Below are 14,025 nucleotides of genomic sequence, written 5' to 3' on the forward strand. Positions count from 1 at the left end.
GCCTTCGGTATTGCTTCGAGTAAGTCCGTTTCACACTTGCCTCTTTAAATACTGCTCACGGGATCTGAGAATTTGAAAAACAGGTAAGAGGCATTGGAGAGCATCGCCATCCTGTCCTTTTGTTAGTCCCTAGTTAGGAACCCCCAGGACAGGGACCACTGGTTGTTATTCTGAAGCAGTCCTCCAGTCCGTAATTAGGAAGATCGTAATCAGACCATAGAATATTTGAGAATGAAGGGGCACCGTTAATAATTACATGAGACAACAAGCATGCACTGGACCTGAACAGGCAGCTCAGGCCATAAGGTCACTCTATGACTAATGCACATTCCTCAAGGTAAGAATGTCTCCTGATTGGAGCAGACTGACTCATTCATGTCCACCTACGCTAAGAAGACATGAACTCTTTTTGTTTTCTTTAACTCTTTTAAATATAATCGGCTAGAAGACTGTTGAAGAATCTCCATAGCCTGCTCATACACTCAGTCATTTATACACACATCCATTCAAAGATTATTCATTGAACACCTTCGAAAATGCCAGGCTATATATAGGTATTGGGAATAGCAGTGATGAAAAGAATGGCATCTACCATGATGGGGCTCATAATCTCATATGGAGATTATTAGAAGAGAAAAGCTGTCCCTGACATCTGGACCTGGCTTCCACTATCACCCAGGCCTCCCTGTTCCCTGGGATCTGGCCCAGATCTCAAAACCAGGCCATGGTATTCTCCCATTAAACATAAACAGTGTCACAGAGGCTCAGCATCAGACAAGGCCACTCTGGGATCGTATGGGTCAAGACCAAAACAAGAGCACTCCCCCAGTAGTCCCGTGTGAACAAAGACAAAACACGACCACTTTCTAAACCACTCAAATGCTCAAATATCCCTCTCTGATCCCTAATTTGAATGACTGCTGCTTCTTACCAATTGTAGCTTCAGCCTTGCTCCATTGTCCCTCCTTCTATAAGATTTATTAAGATACCCATTCAGAAATAGCCCACTTCCCGACATCATCCAATCAACAGCAAAGTCCCACTTCACTACACCCTCCCCCAAATCACCCGAGACCAAATCTGGGTTTTCTTTCACACCCTCCTACTGAAGGCTCCTGGGTTGTCCTTTCTCCCTCACTGCCATGAGCAATGAACCGGACTTACTCAGCCACAAGGTGTTGCCCCTGGTGAACGGATAATTATGATGGCCAGCATAAGGCAAAGAATCAAGCTGAAATGGTATATAGTATTCACTCTGTGTTTCACAAATCTATGACTATGTGAAACATAACCTTCATGCTTTAATGTGTCTTGTTTGTCCTTGAAAAGGACTATATAAATATTGAAAAATCATTATCTATTTAAAGACAAGTCTCTGAGCACCTCAACCTCCTTAATAGCTGCCCAGATCAAAACCTACGGTGGAGATGATGCTGAATAGACCATCTTTAACTCCAAAAATTGCTTTTGTTCTTTTTTTTTTTTTTAATGTGTATTTATTTTGAGAGAGACAGAGTGCAAGCAGAGGAGGGGCAGAGAGAGAGGGAGACACAGAGTCCGAAGCAGGATTCAGGCTTCGAGCTGTCAGCACAGAGCCTGATGCGGGGCTCGAACCCACATGCCATGATATCATGACCTGGGCTGAAGCTGGATGCTTAACCAACTGAACCACCCAGGGAACCCCCCACCTTTTTTTTTTGAAAGAGAGAGAGGACGCAAGTGAGCAAGGGGCAGAGACAGAGACAGAGAGAGAGAAAGAAGCAGGGCTTACCAGAAACGGGGCTCGAGCTCACCTGATGTGGGACTCAAATTCACAAACTGTGAGATCATGACCTGAGCCAAAGTCAGATGCTTAACAACTGAGCCACCCAGGCACCCAAATTACTTTTGTTCTACAGTGACATGAGTATCTTAATTTTTCCACCAACATAATGTCATTTCATAATCTACGATGCAGCATTCAGTGATTTCATGAACCCATTCTTTTCTGCCATGCAGCTTAATTTGTTTACTTATTTCTGTTTTCTCTGTAGGGTGCTTCTCAAGTATAATCAAGGAGTTTGGAAATTTACCAAGTAATGAAAAATGAAATAATCATAGAAGCATAGAATGAGGAGATAAATAAAATAAAAATTCATTGCCTAGTCAGTATTTCAAAGGAATGAAACACAGTATTTGAAGGTTTTCATTGTCTTTGTCCTGAAAAAGATAAGCGAGATAGAATGGAATGGGCTATCTTTAAAAGTACAACGGCAAGTTCTTTGGGAGAGCGTTGCCTATGCTGAAGGCCGTGTATCCAAAAATGCCACAGAACAGATTCTGATCTGGGCAAAGGGTTCTCTTTCAGCTCTATAGATGTATTCTTGGCTGTCATCCACGGAGTGTAACCTTCTCAAGTACAGAGCCATAGGGCAATACAGAAATCCGCACACAGTGGGCAGGTAGTGTATCTCTGCCTATTACCTAACTAATAGAACTCACCACTGGAGCAAGTAGGTGTCAAGAAGGAAGACAGCTAAGAACTTACAGAACTGGAGAAGTGCAGGAGCTCCCATCATTACTACGGCTTTCCTTCTGGTCTTTATTCTTCAAGAAGACAAAAATAGCATCTTTGTTGTTGTCTGGTATCTTGAATATTCCACATGCTGAGAAACATTCTGCACGGATCATGATTTTATTTAATCATAAATGTTGCCTTTCTTTTTCTTTCCTTGCTCCCACTCTTCAAAGGCTCTACAGATGCATCATCAAGGTCAAGGGAGTTGCTACTTGTAACTTAGAACAACATAGCATTGTCGTCTGTTTAAATCCCTCTTCAGGGATGATACCCTCCCATCTACTCATTCTGCAAGATTCTAGAATCTTAGACAACATTCTATCGAGTAGAACCATCTGGATTTCATTTTGGCCTTATTCACTGAAAATTATGGAGTCCAAAGCTTTCGTTTATACTGCTTCTATATATACCTCCAGGGCAAGAAAATGGATGAGAACAATGGTTATCTTATAGCTTTTCAAACAGAAACTCATTACAATCTCAGTTAATGAAGCATGGAGAAATCAAAATCAAAGCATCAGCATTTACTACCTCCTAGATGCCTGGAACTTTTCAAAGTGAATTACAGAGCAGATTCACACCCTTTAAAGAATTTGTAAATTCAGAAACGGCTGGGAGCAGGTGAGTATTTCTGCAAAATTTGAGAGGTGTGGATCTATGACCAAGGAAGCAAGGACTGTGGCATCCCCAGAAGCTTTCCTTTTGAATCAGGAGCTGCTTTGACCAGGACTTGCGTGGTATAGTGTTCGCAGAAGCACGGATGGCCAAGGACCTCTATCCTATTATTTATCTTATTACTTCCTGGTGTCGGCACTTCCGCAGAAAATGTTGACGCGTGACATCAAAGGCGAAGAGGAGATCCGCAATCCCTAGTTCCTTCCCTGCTCCTCCTAAGCTGAGGGAAGCGAGCGTGGGGAAAACGTGCAAATATCAAGGAGCAAAATCAAAACAGCCAAGTTCATTTGGGGCGGCGTACATGATTCAAAGCGCGGTGAACATCCGCGGCGAGGTCTTGCCGCATTACTTCTATGAGAAGGCACGATGCAGTAGCTGGGAGCTGGGGCTCTGGTGCTAGACCCCAGCGTGGCCAACTTGTATCCTTGGGTAAGTTACCCGTTCTCTCCATGCCCCTGTTTTCTTATAAAATGGTGGTAATAATGGTGCCTAACTCATAGGGCTGTTGGGAGGATTACAACCAGTAACAAAACAAGTAGTACGGCGAGTATTAAATACTGTTAATACATACAGACAGAATCATATTATTCAGCACCCCCGCAAGACCTGAATCAAGATCAGCTATTGCTAGGAGGGAGGGGGGGGGGGGGGATGAAGGTTTGAAGCAATGTATCATGAATTCAAGATACCAGCACCTCTGAGTGCATGCCCTCCAACCAGCTTTGTGTTGGTAATTTAGCTTCCTGTATAAATCCGCTAAGAATGTGCTTGAAAAATATAAACAGGTATTCCAGTTTGCAAAAAAAAAAAAAAAATATATATATATATATATATATATATATATATATACAAGAAAAAAAAAACATGCAGAGGGAAGTAATTACGTCTGGCAAGGCTTGATGGTGGAGGTAGAAAATGAGGCTTCTGGCATGGATCAATGGGCCCTTGGTATGCGTGTTCTCTTGGTTTTACAGATGGAGAAACCGAGCAGCCAGGGAAAGGGGTACTTCAGCAAATGCCACCACACTGTTTAGGGGCGGAGGCAGGCTTTGCACTCAGAAGTGCTCTGTCAGTGCACAGTCACGGCCACGCCTTGAGCTCCCTCGAGGCATAAACAGCTGCCTTCCCTGCAGGTGGGGTGACCCGGGCGTGTCAGGCATCCATTGGAGCTGCTGTGGACCTTTCCGAGGGGTGACAGGGAGCTGACTTCGCAAGATGCACGGAGGACAGATCTGCTAGAGAGACAACTGGAAGGGAAGAACTAAGGGTCGTCAGGCCGATGATACGATATCGCGTCTGCTTTCTGGGTTTAGAAAGCCAGGAGCATTTCTGGAATTTCCATTCATGAGTGAGATGATGGTGGAGGGAGAGTTTTATATGTAGCAGGAATCAGAGGCCTTTGGGAGCGCGTGGAGTGCATACAGGAGAGATGAGTTCTGCTCAAATGAATTCTGTAGAAGTTAGAAATTGAAAAGGTGGGGAAACAGCCTATCCCTGTATGGTGATCTAAGGAAGGGCTGACCTTAAGAACCTGAAAAAAATTGGCTCTTTTTCTTCTTTTATGTTGATTTACTTTCGAGACACAGAGAGAGAGAGAGAGAGAGAGAGAGAGAGAGAGAGCGGGGAAGGAGCAGAGAGAGAGGGAGACACAGAATCCGAAGCAGGCTGCAGGCTGCAGGCTCCAGACTCTGAGCTATCAGCAAAGAGCCCAACGCGGGGCTTGAACCCACGAACCGCAAGATCATGACCTGAGCCGAGGTCAGACACTTAACTGACTGAGCCAACGAGGCGCCCCCCACCCCCAAATTGGCTGTCTTTAGGTCCCTTCAGAAACTTAAATGTGGCCCCGTGAGAATGTCATTTGAGAGGAGCAAAGGAAGAAGCAATTAGATTCTTTGAGACTTGGGCAAACAGAGCCCATTAAGGCACGAGGGAAATGACTTGTGATTTTCCAGTGTCCATTTGACAACACCGCTGGGTTTGGAGTTGTTGCCCGTCGTGCTACACGGTGGAAGAAACAACGGACAAGCGCCAGTCCACCAAGAATGCTCTTGGGTTGCATGTGCTTGCTATAGGATGAATAAGAAGCATGCATTTGGTCCATGCCTTCAAAACCTGTAAATATCTCAGTCTCAAACGTTTATTTGAGCACAGAGACAATGTGGTCAGATCCAATCCTGACTTAACGAAATGCCTTGCGAGAGCCCTTAATACTAATAATAGCATCCGAGATGTGAAAATCACATCTTCGGGGTGCATGAGGTTTTCGATGATTTTCCATGCGTGTGTGGAATTGACTTAGCTTCTTGGGTCACAGATTTGGATGTTTTTAGCTCCTTGTCTCCCATAGCATTTTTCCCACATTAATGACTAGGGAGACAGTTGCCACAATCCCATCCCCCTGTTTGTCTGCTTTGGAGGACATTGATTTTCACTGGAAAATAAAATGAATGAGAAAGAATGGCCAGGAGCGTGTCCCTGAAACTCTGCTTGGAAGGCACCTTCAGAAGACAGAGGAGCGAGCAGATGCTTGCAAGAAGAGAAGCCCCTCGTCCGTGCCGCTTTCCTGATCCTTTAAATTGGTTCTGGGCTCCAGAATGTTTGTCTTCTTCTCTTTCTGCTTCCCCAAAGCAGAAGCCAATCAATTCAGAGTATGTGCTCCTTGAACAAGTTCAATATGCCAGGCACAGCCGCCACCCATCTCCTTCATGGTGCCGCTAGTTCAGCCCTGACCTCCACCCTGCACACTGTCCAAGCTGTCTGAGGTCCTCTAGGTCATGACGATCCTCATTTCCTGTCATTGCAGGCTCAGCCGGCTTCAGGACACAGCACAGGAGCGGAATGCTGAACCAGGGCTTGTGGCATATGAATTGCAACATTTCCATATTTTTCCTGCACAAACAGCCGGGACCAGATTGTATACACATTTCAGGGTAAGTCTGAGAGATGCCCTGCTAATCACTAAGAAATTTCTTGAATAAAGGAGGAATGAATCTATTCATTCATTCATTCATTCATTCATCCAATACTTTTGCTGTACTAAAGTATAAGTACTCCTCTCCAAACATGTAAACGTGAATGTTTCCTTTTTTGATTTTGGAAAAGTAAGGACGGAGAATATCCCACATCGATTGCTGCTAGATACGCTGTAAATCTCCCATGGGGGGGAACATGGAAAAGAAAATCGTAAAAATATTTGCTCCTGATTCACAATATTAATAAAAGCTTTGTTGCTATTTAGACAGCCTGGGAATGGAATGAAATATAAAAATCTTGATAAGAGTGAATTTGGTTGGGAACTAAATAGAAGACTTTATCTATCTATCTATCTATCTATCTATCTATTTATTCATTTATTCAGTAGGCTAAACACCCAATGCTGGGCTTGAACTTACTACCCTCAGATTAAGAGTCACATGTACCAGTGACTGAGCCAGCCAGGCGCCCCGAAGGCTAATTCAAATTGTAGAGAACTTACAGTTATTTTTACTGAAAGAATCAGGACACCCAACCTTGCTCTGCCCCTGGTAAGCAAAGAATGACCTGCAAATGTCCCGCTTTGGGACCAGACTGACCTCGGCTGAGATCTCAGCAGACCACAGGGGATCTTGCTAGCTGAGCGAATCCGGGCAAATTGTGACTGAACTTCTCTCTATGTAGCTTCCATTGTCCGCCAACAGCAGGACAATCATAGCGATAAAATACTCCCCCAAGGGCTGTTGGGAGGGTTAAATGAGATATTGTACGCCAAACCTTTTGTACATTCCAAACACACAGACAAGTTCCAATTAATTAGCCGTGTGACCTTCTGGGAAGTCACTTAACCTCACCGGTTTCAATTCTCTCCAATTCTAAATTCTCTTTCCAAACAGCCTCCTTGGATTGTAGAGAATTGTAATTAGCATATCCGGCACCCGCCTAATTTGTGCCAGCTCCCGCTATCACTGCAATTATACTGTTTATATGTAAATGGCACCTCAAGTCCCTGAATGGTGCCAGTGCACTTAGCTAAGAAAACAGTGTCTAATCTTATTGACACGCCTCCTTTCCTTAGCAAATCTTTGTTCTCTGGGAACTCAAAGGTACACTTCTGAGCAGCCCCAAGGAACTGACAAGGTTGAAAAAACTGCAGTATGAATTCTCGAGATTTTTTCTTTGGTTGAGTGATGGGAACAGAAATGACCCTACACATGCATAGTACCCACCTTCCTTTAAAGGTGTTATCTCGACGCTAATTCTGTTTGGATGGACTGTTGCAATTAGCTCTGACAGCCACTTGAAGCATTTTTTTTTAATTTTTAAATTTTTTTTAAATTTTTTTGAAGCATTTTTAAACTGAGAGGAAATTTTAACTGCCCGAAATCACATCAAGATGTGTGTTTATGTGTGTGTGGGGTGGGGCGGGGGGGTAGGATGGAGAACACAAGCATGCGTCCAACAGAAATCTGTATAGTCGGAAGGTTTGACTGAATGAGTCTTAGAATCTGCTGGTTGACTCCATTTCCCACCCAAACATCTGAGTCAGCCCTAGTTAAGGCTCATTCATTTAGCACATAAATTTTGCCAAACACAGAGAACACAAAAATGAGTAATCATTGCTTTGGGCCTCAAAGAGTCTCATTAAGGAGCCAATATACAAGCAAGGATGATGTATTAGGATGTTAGGGAAGATGGGTGCTGCCATGGGGCGCAAAGGAAAGAATAAACAACTTCCCACTGATGAAGGTGGGAGGGGGCTGGTGAGGAATAGTCTAGAGAGGAGGCGACCATTTTTGTCTTTTCCAACTTTGTGTTCCCCCAATTATTAAGGTTTCTTCTCTGCTCCTCCTTCTAAAGAAAGATGCTAGCTCTTGCCATCTGTCAAGTCTAAGGCCTCCTGTTTGGGGACATGACATTGTCCCCAAACTAAATGTGTCAGTGGGAGAGCCGCATGGCTAATAACTGCAAGCAAAGCAGAGTTTTGCTGACTTGTTTGGGCATGTTCCCTGGAAGGGGAGACTCAGCAGGGCCTATTTGTCAACCTCCTCCTGAGTGGGGAAGCCAGGGCTCACCAGCAGCTTGGGGTTCCTATGGGTCATATTCCCGAAGCCCCCCCCACCCCAGTTTATGGTATAAACAGTGGGTGGACTTTTCACGGGGTCCACCCAGTAAAATTTCAAAGCCCTTGTCTTTAGGATAATTTATTCATTGGAATGAGGCCACTGTGTGCCAAGAAGAATATGGAAAGGTGGTTTCTGCTTAGAGTCTCTCCATTCCCATACAACCCAACCCAGAAGTGGTTCTTGAAAGTATCCAACAACCATCTTTATGAGCTTCAGAGTCCCCGGGGCAGTCGTTCTTCAATTTCCCATGTGTCAGCATCACCTGGCCCCTACCCCCAAGAGTTTCCTATTCAGTAGGTCTGGGTTGAACTTGAGAACTTGAATTTCTAGCAAGTTCCCAGGTGAGACCACATTTTGACCACCACTGCCTCAGAATAATGATTGATTGTTTCCTGCTAAAGCAAGCTTTTCAGACAATTTAAGTATAAGATTTAGTGCAATCTTGCATGGTTAGATAAGATTAGACCAGATGTAATAAGAAAAGGGTGTCTGTTGAGGTGCCTGGGTGGCTCAGTCAGTTGAGCATTTGACTTCGGCTCAGGTCATGATCTCACAGTTCGTGGGTCTGAGCCCCGCATCAGGCTCTGTGCTGACAGCTCAGAGCCTGGAGCCTGCTTTGGATTCTGTGTCCCCCTCTCTCTCTGCCTTTCCCCTGCTTACGTTCTGTCTCATTCCCAAAAACAAATAAACATTTTAAAAGATTCAAAAAAAAAGAAAAAGATGTTTGATTAAAGATCACCTTTGTCTTGGGGCGTCTGGGTGGCCCAGTCAGTTAAGCAACCGTCTTTGGTTCTGGTCATGAGCTCGTGGTTCATGAGTTCAAGCCCGGAATCAGGCTCTGCTCTGACAGTGTAGAGCCTGCTTGGGCTTCTCTGTCTGCCTCTCCCCTCCTCCCTCTCTCTCTCTCTCAAAACAAATAACTAAACTTAAAGAAAAAAGATCACCTTTGTCTCACTCGGCTGAGTGGGTGGGTGACAGGTTTCCCAGAAGCATTCTTCATTAAAGTTTATCATGAAATTGTTTTATTTTTTTAAATGTTTATTTATTTATTTTGAGAGAAAGAGTGCACAAGCAGGGAAGGGACAGAGAGAGAGGGAGAGAGAGAATCCCAAGTAGGCTCCATGCTGTCGGCACAGAGCCGATGTAGGGCTTGATCCCCTGGACCATGAGATCATGACCTTAGCCTAAATCAAGGGTCGGATGCTTAACCAGCTAAACCACCCAGGGGCCCTTAATTTTGTTTTTTAATCAAGAATGCTAATTTCTTTCCAGAAGAAGATTGGGAATTATATCATACAGACTTAGATTCCCAGACTGGGTTAAGCCCATATATTCTTTTACACCAGGAACACAAGGCAAAACCTCCTTACATAAATAGAAGGTAGCTTTACTGAGATTTCAATCTCCTCCCTCAGGTCTCTAAGAAAGGAAATGGCATCACACCACATTGCACTAGAAAATCAGAGTTCCTGCCATCTACACAGCAGTAGAGTTCCTTGTCTGCCCTTCTCTCTGCAAGCCATCTGTCTTGGCTCACTTGTAGTTTTCTCTGCGTCTGGCTTTAGTCTGTCATAGCTTGAACTACGACCACATATGGCATTGCAGCTCTGTTCCCATAGCTAACCGACTCCTTTTGCTCCTCCTTGTGTTCCAGAACTCCCCTGAGAGAAAGAACTGACTAACCCAGCTTGAGCCAGGGATCTCACCAGACCCAGTGGGGGTTGGGGAAATGCTGCCAGCTCCAGGGCCAATGGCCCAGCGTCCTCGACGGGAAGGGGAGTCTGGGTAGGGAGGCAACGATGGGTGCGTGCAAGTGAACCATATACATCCTACCTCGAAGCTTTGCATACGTGGCACTCCACGCATAAAGCATCCGGCTAGACACTCAGTAAAGAGTAGTTTCTTTTCTACCTCATTGTTCTTCTGGAAAATTCATCAGGAGTTCAGGGAATGAGGTAGAAGATTCTGGTTAGCTGTACCACGTCTAGCAGGAAAGCATAGGGGGGATGGTCTTCTGAACCCTTGCTCCCCCCACCCCCCACCCCCTTACTGGCTACACAACTAGTGTTATCTCAGGGCTCGGTCATGTTCTCAGTCCCGGGGCTCCACAGGAGAGGCAAAATCTTCAGGTCTGCTAGCTCAGGACACCAGGGAATAGTCACACACCTCTCTTTCTTCACACTTCAGGAAAGTGTGACCATTTGTCAGAGGCTTTCTTTTCGCAGCAAAGGTGACAGAAAAATTATGGGCGTTGTTAAAAAACAAAATTCAACTGAATAAATGTGAGGATATAGTTTGCTTTATTCGATGATTCACGAATCGGCAGCATCCCATCTTCGCAAGTAGGAAGGAGAGCTGAGGAGTTAAACAAAATGGAACCTTTTAGAGGTAGGAGGGGGCAGGGACAAGCAAGTCATAAGCAAAGGAAAGGATTGTTTCAGGCCAGGTCTCCTTCCTTTAAGGTCTATCGGGCAGATGACCTCACTAGTACTGGTCAAGTAATTCCAGGCTTATTGGTTTAAATTCCACTCCTGGGAGAGGCTGAAAATGTAATTAGGATAGGTGTTATGTCTGGCTTCACTGGCATGGGGCTCAGCACAAGTGACTCCATTTTGGACCTCTTGTTTCTTTTCTTAACAATGTGTGAGATTGTACCTTAATCTGAAGTGTCTAAACCATATGCTTAACCATTATCCAAAGGTTTGAATAAATATGTGGATTTAATAGCATATATTATTTTTTGCTAATTTATGGGGGGGGGAACCCTTTCATAATCCCAACAGAGACCATGGCTCTTAATATTAGCATTAAGGGTTTATAAAAAATGTAACATTTAATTCAAGTCCCTGTTTGGGCATGTTCAATTCAAGGAGATTTCTTACCTTTTCTCTAGTCCCCTCCGCTCCTTCTTTCTTTTGTTATTTATTTATTTATTTATTTATTTATTATTTGAGAGAGAGAAAGAGTGAGAGAGCACAAGTGGGGGGAGAGGGCAGAGAGAGAGAGAGAGAGAGAAAGAGAGAACCCCAAGTAGGCTTCATGCTCAATGAGGAACCTGACACGGGGCTCCATCCCATGACCCTGGGATCATGACTTGAGCTGAAATCAAGAGTCGGACAGTCAACTGAGTCACCCAGGCTCCCCTTTTGTTTTATTTTAAATTTAACTTTTACCAGTATCTCTAGGACTTCCTGTCGGTAGAAGCCGTATTTTTCCTGGTAGAGTTTTGACCCGTCACGACCTTAACACCAAAAGGCAAGGCGGCAATCCAGTGCCACAGTAAAAGGTCCCTCGGGACATCCTTGTCCCACTGTGGTGCTTGCAGCCCTCACTGCCGTAAGACAGCGGCCAGGGGCACGGACAGCACCCTGGGAGCTCCTGTGTTCACAGTGGACCTCTGGTCTGTTCACCAAGGCAGGGGGCAGGCTCTGTGGGAAGAGTCACCCAGGTCTATTTTAATTTCAAAGTAGTTGCATTTCTTTCTGTATTGCAGTAAACTGTATATCAGTTTAGCAAGGATCATTTCCTGAAGGTACAAAAAATTCTTTTTTCTCAGATTTTGTCACTTCCGAGCAAACTACTCTTTCTTGCCACATGTCAAATCGACCATTGACTGACCAGGCACCATAAGAACATATTGACATTATTTCCTTTGGGAATTCTGTCGTTTTCGATCATTTTCGTGTTGGTGGGAAAGAAAATATTGAAAGCATATTTCATTGTATTTACCCTTATTAGAGGGTTTCCCATATTCACAACCAGTAATTCCTCAAAGAACTTAGACACAGAAACCACCAAATGAAAAGTTCAAAATAAAAAGTAGCCCTTTCTTCTTCAGGTTGGCTATAATTTTTCAGATTGCTCAGCCAAATTATGGAAAATCATATTTTATCCAGTAGTTATAATGAACCTCTGTGCTCCCGCAGCAATCTCTTCATTTATCTTCTCATATATTTTAGGAAGAAAAGCTTTTATCCAGCATTCTTCCCTTCCGTGTTTTGTTTGGTTTTCCTGCTTTGAACTGGATCTGAAAACGTCTTCTTAATTTGAAAATAATCTTTTCTTTGGAACTACACAGCCGAGGTTCTCAAAGCTTAATGTGCATCAGAATCACCCAGAGGGCTTGGGGGCGCCTGGGTGGCTCAGTCAGTAGAGTATCCGACTTGGACTCAGGTCATGATCCTGCAGTCCGTGAGTTCGAGCCCTGTGTCAGGCTCTCTGCTGACAGCTCAGAGCCTGGAGCCTGCTTCAGATTCTATGTCTCCTTCTCTCTCTGCCCCTCCCCCACTCATGCTCTGTCTCTCTCTCTATAAAAAAATGAATAAACATAAAAAAATTTTTTTTAAATAATAAAAATTAGGGAAGTCAATATTATATTCAAAATCTTTGTCACTTTTTTTCTACAGTTCAACAAGAGTGTTTGTAGACTATTGAAAGGTGGATTTATATATAAGACTTATTTCCCATTGAAGACATCAGATTGGAGTCTTCTGATGAAGACATCAGATTCGAACTGACAGCGCAGAGCCCGACACGGGGTTCGAACTCACGGACCGCAAGATCATGACCTGAGCCGAAGTCGGATGCCCAATCTACTGAGCCACTCAGGCACCCCGACCTCCCTACCTTTTAAAGATGAAAGAGAGGTTTAATTACCCCTAAACCTTTCTACAAGCCCCCTCATCCCTATGCAATTTACTTTTCATGTCTTGCTATATTCCACTTATTTATTTTTATTTATTTATTTAAATGTCTATTTATTTATACTTCCCACTTATTTATTTTTTATTTATTTATTTAAGTGTTTATTTATTTTGAGAGACAGAGAGAGTGCGCGAGCAGGGAGAGGGACAGAGAGAGAGGAGAGAGAAACCCAAGCCGGCTCCACGCTATCAGCACAGAGCCTGATGTGGGTCTCGATCCCACCAACTGCGAGATCATGACCTGAGCTGAAACCGAGAGTCAGACGCTTAACCAAATGAGCCACCTAGGCACCCCCACCCCCCACTTACTTATAAATACAAGCTCAGCCTCCAGGTAAGGAGTCCTCTTTTCCAAACATAGAAATTCCTGAAGAAAAGGGGAAGAATTAGCTACTGTGTCCCACTGACTTTGCCATTTAGGGCCATGTAACTCTGGGTGCAAATTTCAAGGGATAATGAAAACTATAGCTTTCCAGACTTGAAATACTTCTTGTAATTGAAATACTTTTGTACTGGGAAAACGGCAATTGTACAAATGAAGGATAAACAAAATCTCCTAAGTGAAATATTTTCTTCACCAAATGAAGTTTAGTCAACTACTAATTTAAGGCAACATTTCACATCCTCTTGTATATCAGCTAGAAAAACTGATAGCACCCATAATTTTCATTTATAAATGCAAAAATGCAGCCCTGTTTTCTCAAACTTATTAAACTTGATAACTTTATCACTAACACCTTCTGGATTAAAACTGTAACCATCCAGGGGCACCTGGATGGCTCAGTCGGTTGAGCGTCCGACTTCGGCTCAGGTCATGATCTCACAGCTTGTGAGTTCGAGACCCGCGTCGGGCTCTGTGCTGACAGCTCAGAGCCTGGAGCCTGCTTTGGATTCTGTGTCTGCCTCTCTCTCTGCCCCTAACCCCCTCGCATTCTGTCTCTGTCTCTCTCAAAAATAAATAAACATTAAAAAAAAAAAAAACTGTAAC

At 43.9% G+C, this 14,025-nt stretch overlaps 1 long non-coding RNA gene across 1 annotated transcript; it reads left to right on the top strand.

The window, feature by feature from the left end:
* Positions 1-2,865: 2,865 nt before the first annotated feature.
* On the top strand, positions 2,866-13,069 carry LOC122232731. The gene is made up of 3 exons (XR_006210117.1): positions 2,866-3,661; positions 6,039-6,165; positions 12,741-13,069. It is a non-coding gene; the product is annotated as an uncharacterized LOC122232731 (long non-coding RNA).
* Positions 13,070-14,025: the final 956 nt, after the last annotated feature.

The sequence above is a fragment of the Panthera tigris genome, chromosome D3, assembly GCF_018350195.1.
Source record: "Panthera tigris isolate Pti1 chromosome D3, P.tigris_Pti1_mat1.1, whole genome shotgun sequence".
NCBI classification, from domain to species: Eukaryota; Metazoa; Chordata; class Mammalia; order Carnivora; family Felidae; genus Panthera; species Panthera tigris.